Here is a 19,348-nt window from a genome sequence, read left to right on the forward strand (position 1 = left end):
GCAATGTGAGGTTTTTGAGTAATAATAACACACTTCTTTCTCCACTGTTTCACTGTTACTCACATCGGGGCTTGCCACCCAGTCAAATTATTTCAGTGTAGGTGTTTAACTGACAAAAAATAGTCACATTTAAAGCTAGAATATGATATTGATGACAGGTAAGAAACTTGTCACTGTAGACTACACTTGTGTTTTTTGACTGTGTACACATGGTGTAAAAAAAAAATTAGCAGGACAGGTTGTGAGACATCTTTTTTAAATTAATTTTGTAAACTTCCCCAAAAGTACTGCACTCTTACCACAGCATATTGAAAAAGTAACTTTGAAATTACATACACAGTCATTTGCACGAGTTACTATTTTGCCTTGTAGAACTTAACTGCTTTATCGTTTTTGAAGTTGGCAACATTTGATTCTTAAGTTTGAATTTAACAAGGGCTCACACATCCACAGCACCACCTACCTGTAGTCGCCAACCTATTTAACAGTGGGTCAGCCTCACTGGGTCCTTCATTATGCACTAGAATGACAACTGCAGTCGCTGAGATTCCCACCTCTACCACCGTCACTATAATAATATTCAGTCTGTGTCAGCACAGTGGTATATAAACAAATTAGGACTATGATTAATGAACACTTCTAAAAACTCCTGGACTGGCCACAGTGATGGGACTCCCAATAAAGACTGCGTCCTGCCCTCAGAGCTGACATTAACCCCTTCAGAATCAACACTGGTGCTCCCTCGACTCTCATCAATCTGGCGCTGACAACTGTACAACTCATTCTCCCAATCAGCACCTAATAGGTCTCCACTTCCAGGGTTCCTGCCAGCTCTAAAGCAATGTTACTGACTTTTCTTACTAAAAAAGAAAAAATAGTTGACATAAATCTGCCTTAGTGGAATTTTTTTCTACATCCTTTTAAAAGGATGTTATTAATATTTCTTATACCCTACAGATTATTTTTCACTTTGTTGTTGTTTACTGGCAGGACATCCTTACCTCACAGAAACAGAAACATGCTAATAATCAGAATCCACACATAAACATCCTTAAGCAGGATCCACGTGTACCAACGTACAGCATTTATTTGATTTATATCCCAGGTGGTGATGATCCTTCAGCACTTTACTTAAATGCAATCAAACTGAGTGTGTGTCAATATCAGCTAAAAGGCATCTTTGTTTGCTCTATAGATCCCTCTCTCATGGTCCCCTCCACTTATACTGTACCATACGAGCAAGCAGCAGGAGAGAACTGGCTGGCAGGGGTAGCGTGCTCTGCACTGACAGCCACGCTGGAGCTGATAGACATGACATGTCAGCACCAAGAGTGCCCTCAGAGAGCAATGCCGGTGGCCTTTACAAGGATGTCTTTCTGCAAATCCCTCACTGTGCAAATATACAAAAGCTGCCCATTGCCTGGCAAGCAGGTTGTCCATCGGGACTCAAAGTCCCTCGATGCCAGTTAATTACTGCGCTTAAAAGGTCCATTTGCAATCAAAGTGAAATCCTTTTACATCAATCTACCTCCCGTTTTCTGTGCATCTCGCATCACACCGAAGCATCCATCTGGCGAAGGGAGATGAAAGTTGATTACCGAGTGGTCTAGTGTAAACTGCTGTCACACACCTGTTAAACATCAAAACTTCAGTGAGCGAAAATCAGTTTTCCTCAAACTAAAATTAATCCCTTATCATCCACCCTCAAATATGCAGTCAAAGCACTGACGACAATACCAAAACTCAAACTGGAAAAAACAAGAGGGAATGAACCGCATTAAAAATACTAACATTTTTTTATTATTAGTCTATGAGTGGGAAATCCACATTATAAAAGTGTGAAGCTTTAGGGGGTGAAGTATATTGCTTACAATACAAGGTAATTACTCACATTCATCACTCTGGTTATTAATGGAAATCTTTTCCCTCCTCAAGGCAAGCCGTAAAATAATATAAACATTTGCCCATAACCCAGCTACTTTATTAGTCTAAAACACACTGTATTTGCTCAACCTGCAGCTCTTTTCCAAACATGTATTATGCTGTAATCTCCCTATTTTACAGTAATAGGTTTTAAACGTAATAAAGAAACTCCAAGGGCACGTTTTGCTGCATGGGAAAAGTCATAAATCACAGTGTGTCTGCAGAGTGACAAATTACTGATGTCATTAACACGGCATGCCAATAGCAGAATCTTAGCGTTGGCTGGTACATAGCGTAGGCTAAACCTACCAACAGCATGACGGTAAAACTGAACTCTCATCCAACAATATGTCGCAGACAAGAGCAGTCCTTAAAAGCATGGTAGCACATTTCACACAGTTTGAAGCAGATACCGTGCAAGGTTTGTATTTGAATGCATTAAAATTTACCATTTTATGCTTGCAGTAGAAAGATAAAGCTCCAAAAGACAGACTCCAAACACAATACCATACGGTTATTATAGACACATATACATCCACGCATGCATATTCCTTACAATGGAGTGATGTTTCTTTTGTGGAGTTCTGGTAAGAGGTATTTAGTACTGTACATCTTCAGTGTTTAGCCCCATCCTTTTAAGATACTTCTACTACTAGGATGCTTCTTTGCATGTTTAAAGTTTGATTCATATGATCTTTTAATGTATTTTTTTTTAAATCTCCTATTTATCTATTCTGTTTTTTTTGTTTGGTTATGTCTTTTTCAGTGGGTTTTTTTTTTCAAGAGCATCCAAAATTAGTGCTCTGTAGACCGTCAACTGCATAAATACAGTAGCATGAAAAAGTTTGGGCCCACCCGGTTAAAAATGAAATTTCTTTTCCTCTCAGCTAACTTTTACCAAGGTTTCAGACTTCAATTAGCTTGTTAGGGCTATGACTTGTTCACATTCATCGTTAGGGAAGGGCAAGTAATACAAATTTCAAAGCTTTATAAATACTCTGACTCCTCAAACACAAAAACCCAACAATCAGCAGCCCTGGGCTCCTCTAAGCAGCTGCCTAGCACTCGAAAAATGAAATAATAAATAATTGATGCCCACAAAGCAGGAGAAGACTGTAAGAAAATAGCATAGTGTTTTAAAGTCGCAGTTTTTCAAGTTCGTAATGTAATTAAGAAATGGTCAAGTTGAGGTCTGGAAGACCAAAAGAACTCTCTGGGAGAACTGCTCGTGGGATTGCTAGAAAGGCAAATCAAAACCCGAAAATCCTCCCGACAAGAACTAAAAGACTCTTAGCTGCTACAAAAAGCATTTTCAAGCTGTGATACCTGCCAAAGGGGATGTTACTAAGTACTGCCCAGGCATGGTGTCCAAACTTTGTCATGCCACCGTATATGAGCAGTAATTAATACACTGAGTATCCTCCAACATCCTGTTATTAGTAGTCATTAAAAACTTGCAAAACACTTCTTCAAAGTAGAAGTAGAAATGCCCCTAATTTCTACAACAGGCAAGCAAATATTAAAATGAGCAATCCCACCCTGGTAGATGGTTACAAATGACGAAGAACCACTGGAAAGATTTTCACTCAGCATACCTACCTGCATAAGTGTTACTACTGTACAGACTACAAATTATACGGAGACAAAAGTAAACATTTCGAAGCAATGTTTATTTAACAGCACACCTCATTTACCATGAAAAAAAAGTCTACTGAATTAAGCAAGGACATGGTGAGAAGTGGAAGTAGCAAAAGGAGCGGAGAGCTGAAGAGAACATACAAACAAGAGACACGGGGCCAAGGAGAGACACTGAACATCAAGCACGTATACATTTATTATTTTGTTAAGATTTATTTGACAAAGTCCGTGGTCATAGGAGCAGCATACATCACTCGCACAGGTGTGAGACCTGATTCTCTCAAATGCATGCTCACTCATGGCTTCTCTCTGCCACAATGTTCAGGCATGTTTATTTGGACACATGCCATAAATCCCCAGCTCTCTGGGAGACAGGGGTGGGCCTGGGTATGGTGCAGGAGGCCTGACCTGCTCCAATGATAATTTGTGGCTTGGTGCGTGTTCGACAGCCTACAAAGAGGCCTCAGACTGCCACTGGCTGGCTGCATCTATGGCCACGTCCACTACAAATAAGCCAACGACCCTTATTCTGCAGAAGGAAATATTTTTACAATATGAAGTTATTTTCCTGAATTTATCTTGGGACATGTCAGGCAACTGTTTCAATTTTTTAAAAAGTGTATATATACACACCCTTAACCGAATAACTTCAGTTGGAGTAGGAAGGTAATAAATAAAAGAATCGGAAACCAAATTGAGTCTATAATACAGCGACATGACAGTGTTTGTTGAAATAATTTGAAAAACTTTCACGCAGACGGTAGAGCATACCTGAAATACAGAATTATAACTATGATGATCCGTGTTAATGGGCACTGATTTGATCATATTTTAGTGTGCTAAATAAAAGGTTTTAAAATTTTGATAGTGGTTGTTCTTTGAATGACGTCCATTGGGTGGGAAAATCATACCAACATCCCAAATCTCCTATGGGCCCTGTGCCTCTTAACCTCTGCTCTCCTCCCGGTCAACTCACTCTGGACAAAGTCAATTTCCTACCAGCACTCCCTCATCCACTCGCAGTGTTTATAAACCTCCCTCTGTAGGAAAAGGGCTGCTAATTTAGAGCTATACTTGTGTCACCTGGTGAACCTCATGCTCCAGGACCCCGATCGGAACTGCTGTGGGTCAGAGGTTACTGTCTGGCCCCTAGCTTATCAAAGCTGTGTTTATTTAAAGTCTATGAGCCGCGGAGGACGACAACAAACAGAAGGACCACAGGCAACGGAGCAATTTGGAGGCAAATCCTGCATAGGAATAAAGATTATGCATGTGTGTATACCTGTTGAAATGTCAGCATTGTCACTCTCAATCCTGGTGACGACGGCTTGCTTTGCTCTGGATTACTGTAAAGTGAATGCTCCCCGGCACATGGCGACATTCACTGAGGTCCTGCAGAGGGACTGAACCCGGGGGCATGTTTAAAGGATTTTCTTGGATAAACAATCTGTCTTGATTGGCACTTACTTGAGTACCTCCTAAAGATAATGAAGTTATGGACAGAATTCGCTGTCAGGCTGAGAGTCCAGAGCTGCCCAAGTAGATGCTCGATATTTTTCTATTGCACAATTTGCTAGATAAATCTAACACTCCTTGTTGTAGATTCAATCCCACAGCAACAGATGATAGAAACACTTCTAATACTAACATTAGCCTGGTCATAAATACATCAGACACACAGACTGTGGCTCCGTGGAGGCTGGGGGCCCTGCTCTAGCAATTCCTCAGTAATTTATTGAACTAATTACCAAGGTGCCGAATAAGATTTCTTCTTCCTGAAATCTCTGACAACATCCTCTCCCTTAAAGAACACAGTGCATATTTTCTGCAATTTTTGTCAGTTACACACATACATTACTGAGCACAGGTCATACACACGTTCTGGCAGCACTCAGAGCCCAGCACACGATCACTGTTGTTATGCACATAAAACAAAAGAAAATAGACTTGAAGTGTAAAAATACACTTCGGGTTGCGTAAACATACATATAGCAAGAGTGAAATGTGAGCCATTACATGTCCTGTATGGGCGGCTGGCTTGATTAAAATATGAACATATCCAGTGTAGACACGCCATTTGATACTGAGCGTGCTGTAACAATCAAAGATATTTTATACATGTTATGATATGTTATACATTGCATAACATCAAAGAATCCTGGATAATGCATCCTGTGTTGGTTGAATACAACGCATTTTTCTATATCATCATGAATATAAAAAACAATAAGATTTCTTTTTTTTTTTTTTTGGTCAAGCTCAACTATGACCTAACAGGGAGGTCATTAGATCAAACTTTCTGATCCGCCACAGAAAACCGTAACAGCGCATCATGAGAAAAGGTGAGGAGGTAATCATGCTTGACCCAACTTTGTTTTCCCACCAGTCTGCACTGTACGTAGCCACACATGGTGTCAGGGATGGCTCCCCTGGTTTATTTATTCTCATTGCAGGATCTCTGGGAGCTGTGTGTGGCCTGCATGCCCCTGTGTTGTAAAGGCCCTGCCAGAGGAAACGTAACATTTTACAGTACTCGCTACTGGTGACAGATCCAGCACACGTGGCTGGTTGGGGGCTCAGACACAATGAGAGAGATGGATTTCAGACTTTAGGTGTGACTGCATGTCTGAGATGAGCGAGCTAACCACAGGTCAGGGCTGTACGTTAAATATGGCTTCGCTCTCAACCATGAGGTGTGTTCAATGATGACGAGACATGGCCTCAGGGTATCAAACACTTCTAACTACTAATAATATCCAGTTATCTATAACTGATATCTTTTTTCGAGATTATTCGAGATTGTGATGTTATATTCCCCCTCTACAGTACGTGACATAAAAAACTACCCTGTATAATGTAAAAGTTTGTCCTCTTTTGGACTGATTTTAGATGATCTCTCCTTCTTGGCCTGCTGTGATTGTTTGGCAATGGAAGCGGGTTTTTATTATGCAGTGGCAGGACCCGACTCCATCTCATTATGAAGGGCGGAGGGGGATGGGGGGATGGGGGGAGGGACGGAGGGGGTGAAAGGGAGAGGGCGAGGGACTCGGATAAGTTCCCCTTTGTGTACACACAAGGAGGTAAAAGGCAGACTGTATGTGGTGACTGGGGGATCACTTGAGTGGCTCCACGGGTCCTGTCGCGTGGCCCTGAGGGTTTCCTTTGGTTAGCATGCTAAGCCCTCCCTGTTCACAGCTTCAGGTTCGTGCCATACAGTATGGCCACCCATTGCTCTGCCTCTCATTGACACACATGCAACCGCTATGGAGGGTAATCAGAAAGAGCTATACCACCTGTTGTTAAATATTAACAGTAATTATGAAAGTGGGCAGGTTTATGTGCACATTGAACACCAGTTACTAGGGTTATTCAGGTTATGGGAAAGGTCAAGGTAAGGCCATTATCCATGATGAATTATGTGTTTTGCATGAACAGTGGTAATGTTTATGTTTTATTAAAGAAATCCTTTTGAATGAAGGAGCAATATTTCATATGTGACTAAAAGCACGTCATTTTAAAGATTTTGTGCTTGGCTGAGGTAGAAAATTGTTGAGCTGTTAAAGACAACATACAATATAGGCTGATGGAAACGTGTACTGCTGCCATGATCTCTTACTATTCACTTCATCATTAATTTTCTTCACAATGTCAAAGAAACCCATGGGACAAAAATGAGAAATTTATTGCAGACCACTTATGAATCAATGCTTTGCAGATACAAGGCAATTTTGTGATAGAAACTCAGCAGCTGAGTATAATATGAATTAGTAGTGAATCAGTTTGTGATGGTGAGTAACCTCATCCTCTTTTTCTTTTCATGCTTAAACTGGAGAAGCCAAACAACACTGTTTTGACGGATTGTGTTTTATGCTGCCTGCTAACTGTCTCTGACATTCACCTCTTCCTATTCAAGAGGGCATGTGTGGACACATGTGGTCTAAATTATGTTATATGATGCAAAAACACTGTGGCACAGAGAATCAATGAGGTATGAAGCTTTGCCATGTCTACTTTTGGATCCCATCATTCAATCCAGGAAACTCGGCAATGTGCCGCTTTTTTGCGCTCTCCTGACCACTTCTTGTGTTTGACTGTAAAAAATGTTTAATGAGATGTTCGGTACATATAATCAATGCAAATTATTCTCAAGGGTGACTGTTGTCCTTCACCTCATCGTGTCCAAATGTCATGCAACAGTATTTGAACTAACTGAGATGACCCCGTAGTAGAGTTCTCAAGCTTTGGCGTGGGGATAACATGCCTCACCTTTGTCTACGAGCTCTAGTATATGACGCCCAGCATGATAGTGGTTCTCCATACAGGTCTGCCACCCTCACCCTGCCTTTCAGCACCTTCTGGCCCACAGAAAGGGCCTCTTTGTTCAGCCTTGTGCTTGTGACGTCCACTTAAGACCATGCTTCCATTAGCAACAGCCTGCCAAATAACCAGGGATTGTGATGGAGCCTAATACCCACTGCATATGTAGTATTTACTTAAGAAGGAATAGAAAATTGTCCCTCCCATAGCGTCCAGACACAAGACTACTTTTATAACTCACCTTAGTCACACTCACAGGCATTTACCAGGCTGACTGATTTCAGTAGCTACTCTAGACTTTGTATTTAGATTGACCCATTTAGACTAAGGTTGTACATTTTTTTGATTTATCAGTATCATGGCTTGCTTACTAAATGTTCCAATGTTCTCTTTTGACTTCCAATTAAACATAGATCAAAGATGACAGAGAGTTGAAAAAAAATTGAAAAAAAAAAATCTTTTGGTAAATGACCAGACCTTGTAAATCAAGCTATAGATCTGTTTCTTTTTGAAGAAGCCTGAATAAAATAAAAATTCAGAATTCCAGTTCAAAAATACCCATAATTCAGATTTAAGGAAAATATTTCAGACAGTATAATCTGATTTCTGGTTTGATGTCCAACACCTGATCAGCAGCAGTAGTTTGATTTAAAATCCCTATTCCAGCTGTACAATCTTCCACTGGGTCAGAATTTTAGTGGAACAAGCAGACTTTGCAGTACACATTCAAGAATTTTGTTTTTTATTGGAATAGCCCAAAAGGAGTTTTATTGTACATAAAACACAATCCTGTATAAACATAATGAAAAGTAAACTTAAATTTCCTAAAAACTTTCCCAAAAAGTGACAACCTGGATTTGATTTTACCTGTGGTATTCTTCCACTGGACAGGCCTGATATTCCATGGTCATGTTCAAAAATAAAGTATGCCACTCTTTCGTTTATTTTACGTGGATATGGTCACACAGATTCTCTTATCACGGCTTTCCCTTTACTCTCATTGTCCAAGTATAAACTCCTATGGTATTGAATCCAGGTTCTTTATTCAAACATGTCTCAGAGACAGACTGACCTGCTGAGCCAAGTCTACCAGTATATGGAAATAAAACAATATCCAAAATCACTTTTAAAATAAACATTTGTACTTGATCGACATAGCAGGCAAGCACACTCCTATGTTGTTTATATTTCAAGGATATCCAATACATATGTGTCCTCCTTTGTTCATGGATTATAATGATGGCCATGCGACATCAAACCATCATGTCACAAGACCTATGAACTCATTTGTTTCTATTTAGAATCAAAAAGGATCTACTCAACTGCTCTGTTTTGTTTTGTTTTGTTTTTAGATCCGACTCTACTGTCTTTTCTATGCACGGCTACGCAGTGTGCTAAACACACTCCCAGTAAATCTGTAAGACAGCAGGTAGAAGGTTTTACTGGCAGCAACTGTGAAACTATGAAAACAGTATTAGATAGGGCATTCTACGAAAGTGATTACGAATCAGAAAAAGATGACAATAGTTAGACCAAAGGTATTGTGAAAATGCTAGTACAGTAATAAGGAAACTGTATTCACCAAAGTATATACTAGCTGTCAAATTACTTACATTGGAAGAAACTCAACAGTGAAAGATGACCATTAAGTCCCATAGGGACATACAGCACAGTATTTAATCTAGTAAACATACACAAGAGTCAAAGTAAAAATAGTAAAATATATAACAGTTAGCCTTCCAGTAAACAGTTACTTAGAATGTTATACAAACATTATTTAACAAATTTCAAATCAACAATAAAAAAATATAAAAAGTAAGTCCAGATAATTGTCAGGCATGGATATCTGGAGAATAGATAAAAGATAATTGTGAATATTTGCTTCATCACAGATTTGACAAAATGGTGGATGAGACAATGACAGTAAAGCAGCAACAGCTACAGAGAGCCACAGTGAAACTGAAACTTCCTGGTCCTATTCCAGAAGTAAGAAAACCTCATTTAAAATCCCACTGACATTTGTCTATGTCTATGCTAATAACTAAAAATCCAGCCTTGAAACAGAGCCTTTCTCAGTAGTATGTTGTATGGCTTGCTTCATATTTTTAGATAAGGATGATAGTTTTATGAAAATTAACTAATATCATTGTTCATTTACTACTTATCTTTTTTTAATCAGCCTTTTGGCAGCTACCATTTCCCTTCAGCCCAAGATTTTTTTTTAAACTTTATTTAAGTATTTGTTTTATATGTATTTTTTTGGACATTTTACCTTTATTTGACAGTCTAGATGGAGCAAATCAGTTCAGAGAGAGAATGGTATGATGTGTAACAATGTTCCCCCAGACTGGGAATTGAACTTTGGGTGTTGGGGTTATGTGGTATGTACCTTAACCATTAAGCCACCAGACGTGTGGTCAGGATCTAAAGATTACTGTGTTGAGAAGACTGATACCACAATCTGCAGCTTAAATCAATTTACTTTTAAATTATTTTTAAAGTTCTTTGTTATTCTTGACTTTTTTGTTCTAAACTGTAACCACTACGCATTTTTAATTCCTTGCCGCTCTGGTTCACGCCTTTGCCTGGCCCGAGGCTCCTGGGTATTGTAGTATTTAGACCACCAAATATCAAAATTAGAGACACAGAGTAATTTCTCGGAAACAAATTTAGAAATTATTAAAACTGGTGGCTGTAACATAAACCTATACGGTTGTTATATTAGAGTACCATGTTTCTCGCCCTTCCTTCTTCAGCACTCTATAAAACTGAGTCAGTCAGATTAATAATGCAGAGCAAAAGTTCTGCTGTGATCTGTGACCATTATTATTATTGGCCAAGTATGGGACAGCGCAATTGGATTTGCAGTGGCTGATAAACTGTTAGGCACCGGCTTCACTCAGAGGCCTGGGGAAAGTAAGAAGAATTACAAACCAGGCTTTGCTCATGAATTTCCATCAGCTGATGATTCCTTACAACCTGGAGAAAGTGAAAAAGAGAAAAACAGGGCTCATCACTGTATAGAGAGGAATGAGTCAGGATGGCATCTGTCCTGCTGCCCCATTTCTTTTTGTGTACCAGAGCCTGCTTTTTTCCACTTTTACAGCCTTTTTTGTTTGCTCGAACAACTTGACTTTCATTGAATTTCTAGGGAAAACAAACAAGGAGAAAGAGCCCCATAAAGGGGCTCATTCTTACCCTTTCTTTTAATAGAAAAAAGAAATGGTTCCAAGACGGGAAACCCAGCCCATCTCTGTTTTTACTGGAACTCTGTTCATGTGTTTCATTGTAAATGTTGACTCATTTGACAATATTTCGGCCCTTCTTTCTGAGGATGTGATGATGCCGACTCTACACGTGTCTGACAAACACCTGTGTATGTCACACACTGTAGCTACAGTGACTTGTCTTTTGATTATCTTCGCATGTAGTCCATCTCCTATACCTAAATGTAGTGAAATGTCACTTTTCGAATTAAATCTATCCCCAAAACCCACTGAAAAAAGTTGAATATACATTTGTAAATGCAAACTAATGATACCACCAGTACTTATTCTGTCTACTATGGCACTAAACTGGTGACAACCACATGATACAGCCACCCACTTATTTGGACGTATTCTGTGAATATCTGCTCTGTTAATAAATGCAGTACAAATTTAGGCATAGTTCTGGTGAAGTGTAGATGTTGGTTAAACATAAACTGCTTCATTCAAACCTGGGCACTCACCACAGAGAATATTTTGGTTCATTTTCAAGACCTTTCAAATAGTTAAAGAAAAGGAGTGCGTTTGTTTATTGGTGGTAACTGGCTTAGTAACCAACTGTCAGATGTTGAAATTAAGCCTTGTTTTATATGCTTTTTAAAAGTCTGACCACTGCGGTGTGTCCAACATACCTGGTTATAAATCTTGCAGGTAGAGAGATGCCATGCATGTATTAATTTTTCAGTTCCACCACACACCTTTCCACAGGCATACACCAAAAAAACAAGGAGTGTGGTCAGTTTTTCCAGTCTGGCCTAATTACAGGGGAGGAATATGAAACATGTGTCCTGTGCTTACAAAGGGCTGCGGCAACCAAATACATCACCAAGATCAACACCTATTTCAACAACCAACAGCCATCTCATTGTTTATGGAGGACCATATATTATAATGGAGAAAGGGGGGGCTATAAGTCCAGGATATCGAATTAATAATTGTGTATTAAAGGTACAGTTGATATTTTATTTCTAAAATGTTGGTTACACTTTATTTCCCTTTTTCTTTTGTATTTCACATCAGTTTTCATGTCATCTCACCGGTCCAGATGTTGTCGCTATTGCACCATCAACTGCCAATTGACAATAATCAACAAACATTAAAAAGTTGAAATGATAATGTTGGATTCATTGTGAATATAATCAAATGCTCTGACAATTAAATTGAATTAATTGAATTACTACAAACATAAGACATTTGGTGATTTTTAAGGGGAAACAATGAACCTTAAAACAAGTGTCTGCTACATCATGAAGCTGATGTGGGATTTTTCCTGCCTCACAATTTTTAAGGAAAAGGTTTGATTTTGAGGTGGAGCTGAGCACCTGTTTTAGAAAAAATACAAAAAACATCCATTGTAATCACCTCCAAAATGCATAATTTAAGATTGTTATTCTCAATCTCATTCAAGATGAATTAGATTATTAGAAATATTCTACTCATATGAATAGGTAGAATATTCATTTAAGTTACATATTTATTAATCTTTCATTGGGGAGTTAAAAATTGTTGTGTGTAAATCATAATTTAATGTGAATACAACCAAGATATAATGCGCTATCAAGTATAAACTATCAATTGAATTCCAGTTATTAATGCCTTATACTGAGGAAGGAATTGTACAGTTAATGCAAGAACACTTAAACCATATCCCTATATGTGTTGTTGAAATTACATTATAGCATGTTACAAGGTGTACGTGTTAAATAGGCACGTTAAAATAAATTAATATTCCAACAATTGAAAACACTTAAACTAGTAAAAGCAATAATATTTAAGCAATTTGCAAAAAGCATTCGGTACGTACAGGTATACACACAGCAAGTTTTCATGATATATCATAGCCAAAAGGTGCATTTCTGAAGCAACAGGGGACTCTGTGTGTTACTTATGGCGTTTCTTTGACCTGCAGCAGCTTTCAACCTATAATAAGTGTATTCACACGATAATTGCTGCATGGTAATACCTTGGGCAAACTGGTCAAGACATATCAAAAACAATCGGGTGGTCACGGTAAATTCCTGCCTCTCCATGAGCAGTTGGGAACAGAGGTGCTCAGTGAGAGTTTCAGTCCCATCTGCCAGAAAGCCCATCAGGACCTGGAAACCAGACTGCTTTCTGTTGCAAAAAAAAGTCTGGAGGAATGAAGAGTGGGATGGCAGGAGCTAGTGCAACTCTTCTAAACTTCATTAGCCTTGATACTCTGCTATAGACAGAAGTCTCAGCTGCTCTGATCAGTGTGTTAATGTTAGAGCAATCAGGCTTTTAGGGAAGTTGCATCAGTCTCAGGAGGTTGTTACAGAAGAACAATATAAAATCATTTTGGGAGAGCTGAAAGAGTAGGTTTGTCTTTTTAAAAATACTCTGTTAATCATAAATTCAAAAGACTTAAAAATCACAAAATCCTGAATATGTGAAAAATCAATGCTCCTTTGAAAGCTGAGTCATGTTGGGAATGTCATTCCTGTGTTTCCTTCGTGACACCCTTGGAAAGAGGGTCAAATTATATTTGAGCCCTGCTGTGAAGTGAGCAGTATCCCATACTCATGATAAATGAACATCCTAGCAGGGTGGTGGCAGGGAGGACAGCTCCGGTGTTATCGCACAGCACCCTGAAGCACTACACTTCTGAGGACCCGCTCACCTGGGAAGGCCCACAATGTTAGGGCCTTCATCAATCACACCTAGGCCAGTTTCCACGGGCAGTAGCTTGGACAGGCGTGACAGCATTAAACAGGGGACTGCTTCCAAAATATAACTGGAAACCTCAAGTTCTGACCAGGGTCCTCCAGTGGCAAATGGAAAATGGTAATGGTAAAAAGTATTAGTGTCACAGTTGGTGACAAATTATAGGAAAAAACTGAATAAATGAGTGAAGAAACATAACAAATGAAAATGTTTCCACGAAGCTGCACTGCACGGTACAATTAAGCAAATGACATCCAATCCTGCTCTGTGGCATGTATAAGAATGCTGAGCAGGCCCAGTTGATTCTGATTTTGTATCATGGTGGCAAGAGGGAAAGAGCTAAGTAAAGAGGGTTCATTGTTGAGGCATGGATGACAGGAGCTTCAGTCACAAAGACTGATCAACTGGCAAGTGTTTCAATGGGAACAGTGACTAAAGTGACATCTGTATTTAGATCGAAGGGAAAGACGTCAGTAAATAGGGTCGAAAACCGTGGTCAACTGCGTGCATTTAACGACTGTGATGCTCATGCATTAGTGCAATATGTAAGGAAAAACAGAAGAGAAACTCTTCATCAAGTTTGTGAGAATGTCAATACCAGTGCCTGTCAAAACCACAGGCACTGGTCTACAGAGATGTGGAAAAAAGTGATATTGTCAGATGAGTCATTTTTCACCATGTTCTTGACAAGTGGGCGAGTGCATGAGTGGCATACACTAAGAGAACGGTACAGGCCTGAATGCTTGACCCCTACAGTGGGGCGATCTGGTGGCACTGCTATGCTGGGAGGGGCATTTTGCTGATATGGTTTGGGTCCACTTGTCCCCTTAGTGGGAAGGGTCAGTGCAAATAAATACAAAGTTGTTTTGAGCGATCATCTTTATTTTGGAAGAATGGTGTTCATCCCTCCAGTACAGTTCCAGAGACTTGTAGAATCAATGCCAAGGAGCTTTGAAGCTGTTCTGGCAGCACGTGGTCGCCCAAAACCTTACTAAGAAACTTCATGTTGGTTTTTCCTTTAAATTGTCACCTGTCTGTAGATAAGCAAGCATTTAGCTGAAAAACATAATTTAAAGGCATTGTAATTGTTACTAAAAAAGTTCTGTATTTTGTGCCAACAAATGAGAACTTTTATCTTCCTTTGTAGAATGAAGAAAAGTTAGAGGTAATGCAAAATAAATACCTCCTTGTTATGATCATATGGAAGTTAATAGCAATCATTACTCAAACAGGACTTCTCATAATTCAGATTGGAGAAACGTGGATTTTATACAAGGCGCATTAACATTTACGAACCCACTTGTCTGTGCCATAATTAGTCTTTGGGGACTCCCAATGCATTTTCATAGAGTCATATTATACCTGCCATTGCCGGACGTTTTCAAAGCTCGAGCAATCAGTGCAGAGTTAATGAACCCAGTCCTGGGGCTCCTGTAGCCCACTGGGGGCACACGTTGAGAGGCCCCAATACCTGAGAGATCCATTTAAGGGTGAGATATTCCAAGCGGAAAAGCCTATTGGTAGCCAGGCCACAGGTTATAGAGGTCCTAACAATTGGGAGAAAAGCACACCCAATCTTTCAGGGGTCCACATGCACAGTAACACTGTCAACACACAAGGGAGAGCAGGACCCCTGAGGGTCGGTCATGGGGCAGAGCCTATGCCAGAGCTTCTCACCTTCTCTCATAAATCCTTACAATCTGAACTCCCACTGAATGTTGTGGGAAGGTCAGGTGTTTGGTGCTCTCTCTGGGGAGGCCAGAGTTGTCCTGTGCACCCCCATAAATGGGGAAAGAACCATTCAAACTCTTGACCTCCTTAACTGCTTGCTACTGGTTTCATCTGATATTTGGTGATTGCTCCCAAACAGCAGTTTCAGAGTAGTCCAAAATCATGACCAAATGAGCAGAAACCTTGATAAAAAAAAAAAAAAGAAAGAAAGAAAGAAAAAAAAGATATGGCCTGTCAAGACTCTGCTCGAAAGATTTGCTCTACGGGTAGGGAACTAAGTGATTCCTGAATCCAGGATACCTCCCAAACTTCATTCAGTATGCTGTAGGCCTGCTTCAAATATTTAGTGGTCCTGTTGACATGCAGTTCAAGAGGGTGTCCCTTGTGTACCACGTCCATCAAATAATGCATGTTTGCTCTGAAGTGTGCTTTGAATCCTTCTGAAATCGTGATAATGAACTGTGGTATGTGGAGGAACTGTGGTCTATGATAAACCTGTTGCAAAAGCTGCAACAGCAAAGGGTTCAATTTCCATTTGTAATACCCATGGTGAAAGCAGAAACAAAAAATAAAACCTTAATAAAACCTTCCACCAAATGGCCAAAGTACTCCAATGAGGCTTCCAGCACACTGTGGTACATTGTGGTATACTGGTATGTGCTGTGAGCAAGGTGTGCTGTGGTATCTGGCCTCTGGTTTTTCTAAGAGAAGGAACGTGCCTGTCTGCTGTCTGCTGGTCTGGCTCTGAGGCTGTGGGAGAATAGGAGGGTAAGCAGCTATTTGGCTTGGCCCAGATGGGAAATGTGTACTGCACTACAGCTAGCTGGATAGGTGGATGTGGGCACTGGAAGTTGGCATGGTACAGACATACTAATTATGACAAGCACACACGCACATGTCCACACACAGGCTACACCACACACAGATAGATACACACACACACACACTCACTAACACACCACCTCTGGTGGACCCATTCCCAGAATGTTTTGGACCTAAACCAGCTGCATGTACTGTGTAGACTGTATGCAGGTTGACCGTTTGGTTTGGCATGGCCAGTAGTCTGGAAACATGTCATGTGACTTCTGGAAAAAGTGGTTCCCACCAGCCTTAAGTCTACATGCCAAACTGAGACATGGGCGATAGAATGTGGTACCGTCTGTGTCTATTACAAGCCTCAAAACAAGGTAGGTAATTTTAGATATCTGCTGAAAGTACCAGGGTATGTTAATGTACACTTTTAGCAAAAGTATAGCATTTCCATGGTTACTGTCTATAGATATACAGCATATTTGTCCTCAAGTTCAAGTTTCTCTCAGTGTGTTGTGGCTTTGTGTTACAGTCACTGTGCAATCATCATATTAAATAAGATATCATAGCTGGAGCTTACGTGGGTTAATATAGGTCACAAGACTGCTAAGAAATACAGTGTTAACATGCCTACAGCGCTTAGGTGACCCAGCAAGTTGGCAGTTCACCTGACCTGATAAACAGGTCCACAGAAACACAGGTCTGTTACCTTTAGAGGGATTTAAACCAGCAGACTTTCAGGGGCCAACAGTGACACTGACAGCTTTATAGAGGCATGACACTGGCAGGACTGAAATAGTAAAAGCACTAAGACAACATACACCTTAGGAAATAATGATTCCACCAGAAAGTGCGTAAGTTTGTGTGTGCAAGTGTATGCACATGTGTGTGAGAGCTACAGTTTTTCATACAAATACACAAATCTCCATGTCTGCATGCTTGTGTTCATGTAAATGCAAACCACTTGGCTTTACGAAAGAAACCTCTCCATTCACTCATCGTCAAGTGAGCAAATAATTATAGGAGGTGGCCTTCTCTGGAGTCTGTTTATAACTCTAGGTAGGGAGAGTGTCAGTGGCAGAGAATGTCATGCTTGCTTCATAAATACAATACTACCTTGCCTTTCTGAAGTGATCTAATAGCAGGGTAACCCATAAGTGACTCCCACAGCACACAGAGCCAAAACCAAACACGAACAACAATCTACATCCAAAACAGTTAACACAAAGAAAGAGCCATGTGCACGCAAGCGCACAAGAAACACAAACATGGTTGTAAAAAACAATCTGATGTCAGAGTCACCAGTACGTTTGTGCTGACACCTCCCAGGTGACACACTGCTGTTGCAGGCCATTGCTTCAATGTTAGTAAGCTACAGTACCGCAGCCACAGAGGACAAAGACAGCCTTCATGTGGTGTTCACTCAGCCCTGGAGACTACTTCTGGTTTTGTGTGTCTGGAAATGAGAATGTGAGGTGGCAGTGAGACGCCATCGACCCAAAATCAAGCACAGGAGTTATTTACACACTTGACATTTACTGGAGTTTACGCTGTCTTTCTTTTCCATCGCTGCTCCAGCATACTATGCATGTATACATTTCCTGTCCTTTCCGTTCAGGATGGGATATTTGCAAAGGAGCAAAGTTACAGTGGTATTTCTCCAATAAGCAAATACTGATTTCCCTCAGTAGGATATGGTTTCACTTTTCAGCAAGTTCTATAATGACTAAGACGAGGCCATCACCAAGGTAACCCCCAAATTCAACCAGTAACAGCTTCAATTTCTGCGATACAAAACCTCCTCTCCATCTTCAACATCACTGAGGAGGAAATATTAGTTCCTAAATAAAACATAATTTCATCTGGCGGCTGAGCCTGGAGACCCTACGAAAACAGATGTTGTCTTGTCGTGTTAGTAATACCACGCGTGAAGCCGGGAACTATTTCATTGTGTGTTCATAATGTGAGGATTTCAACCTCTCTGTCCACTGTCTCGCTTCAGTTTGTGTTGAAATTGAGCCGCATTCCACACACACTGTCTCCTTAATTTGCCAGCCTGATTTGAGGCCTGGTCCTGAGATGACAATATTAATTAAGGGCTAATTAAAGTTATGCAAACAAGAGCTCATATTCATATTTTCTCTGCAAGGGTAACCATATTAAACCAGATGAAGGCAAGGGGTGGCCCTGTAGGGAGACAGGAGTTGTAAGCTGTATGTAATTAAATAACACGACACCTCTCAGCCTGCTAGCTCACCATAGGAAACCCTTCACAACATGAGACACATTCCACCACATAAGTTTGTGTGTCTTAGAGTCAGTCAACCCTCAGCCATTGTTAAAGCGTGACCAGGCCACCAGAGAAGGAGAAGAATAACACAAACGTCCAAACGTATGACGTGACTGACAAGTAGGATTCTTCTGCACACAGTGTGGTGGCTCGTAGAGGGCAAAAATTTATTTTGACAGGATCTTTTTTCAGTGTAGTGTGTCGTGTGTTGGTATACGTTGGCTTCTAGTCATCGAAATTGATTTATAGTAAAGAAAAAAGTGTCACCACATTTTCTCACTGATTTCAAGGCTGCAGGAAGAGAATAGACTGATCTTTGTTTTCAACACAGCGAACCAATTAGATGCCTGCAATAACTGCAATGCTGTGTTTTCCCTGCTGGACTGAATTTTCATAATCCAACATCCTCAGGCTGGGCAACTCAGACCAAACACACTGTCAGCTATTGTCTCTAAAGCAGACAATGACTCAGCTTTGAAAGTCCATAAGCAGATCCAATGAAGTCTGTTTGTGCATAAAAACCCAAATGATAGCGCTGTGGTCAAACACTAGTCAGAAAAACATGAAGGCAAATGGATGCTGAGAGAATCTCTTTTTGAGACACTTAAAGGTAGAGAATGATCCTACTTGGTGCCTCTGGTCAAGGGTTGCCTATTGCAGCTATCTTTGCAGGTCTGTCCTTTGAAGT

This window comes from Xiphias gladius, chromosome 3 (genome assembly GCF_016859285.1).
Source record: "Xiphias gladius isolate SHS-SW01 ecotype Sanya breed wild chromosome 3, ASM1685928v1, whole genome shotgun sequence".
Classification (NCBI taxonomy): domain Eukaryota; kingdom Metazoa; phylum Chordata; class Actinopteri; order Istiophoriformes; family Xiphiidae; genus Xiphias; species Xiphias gladius.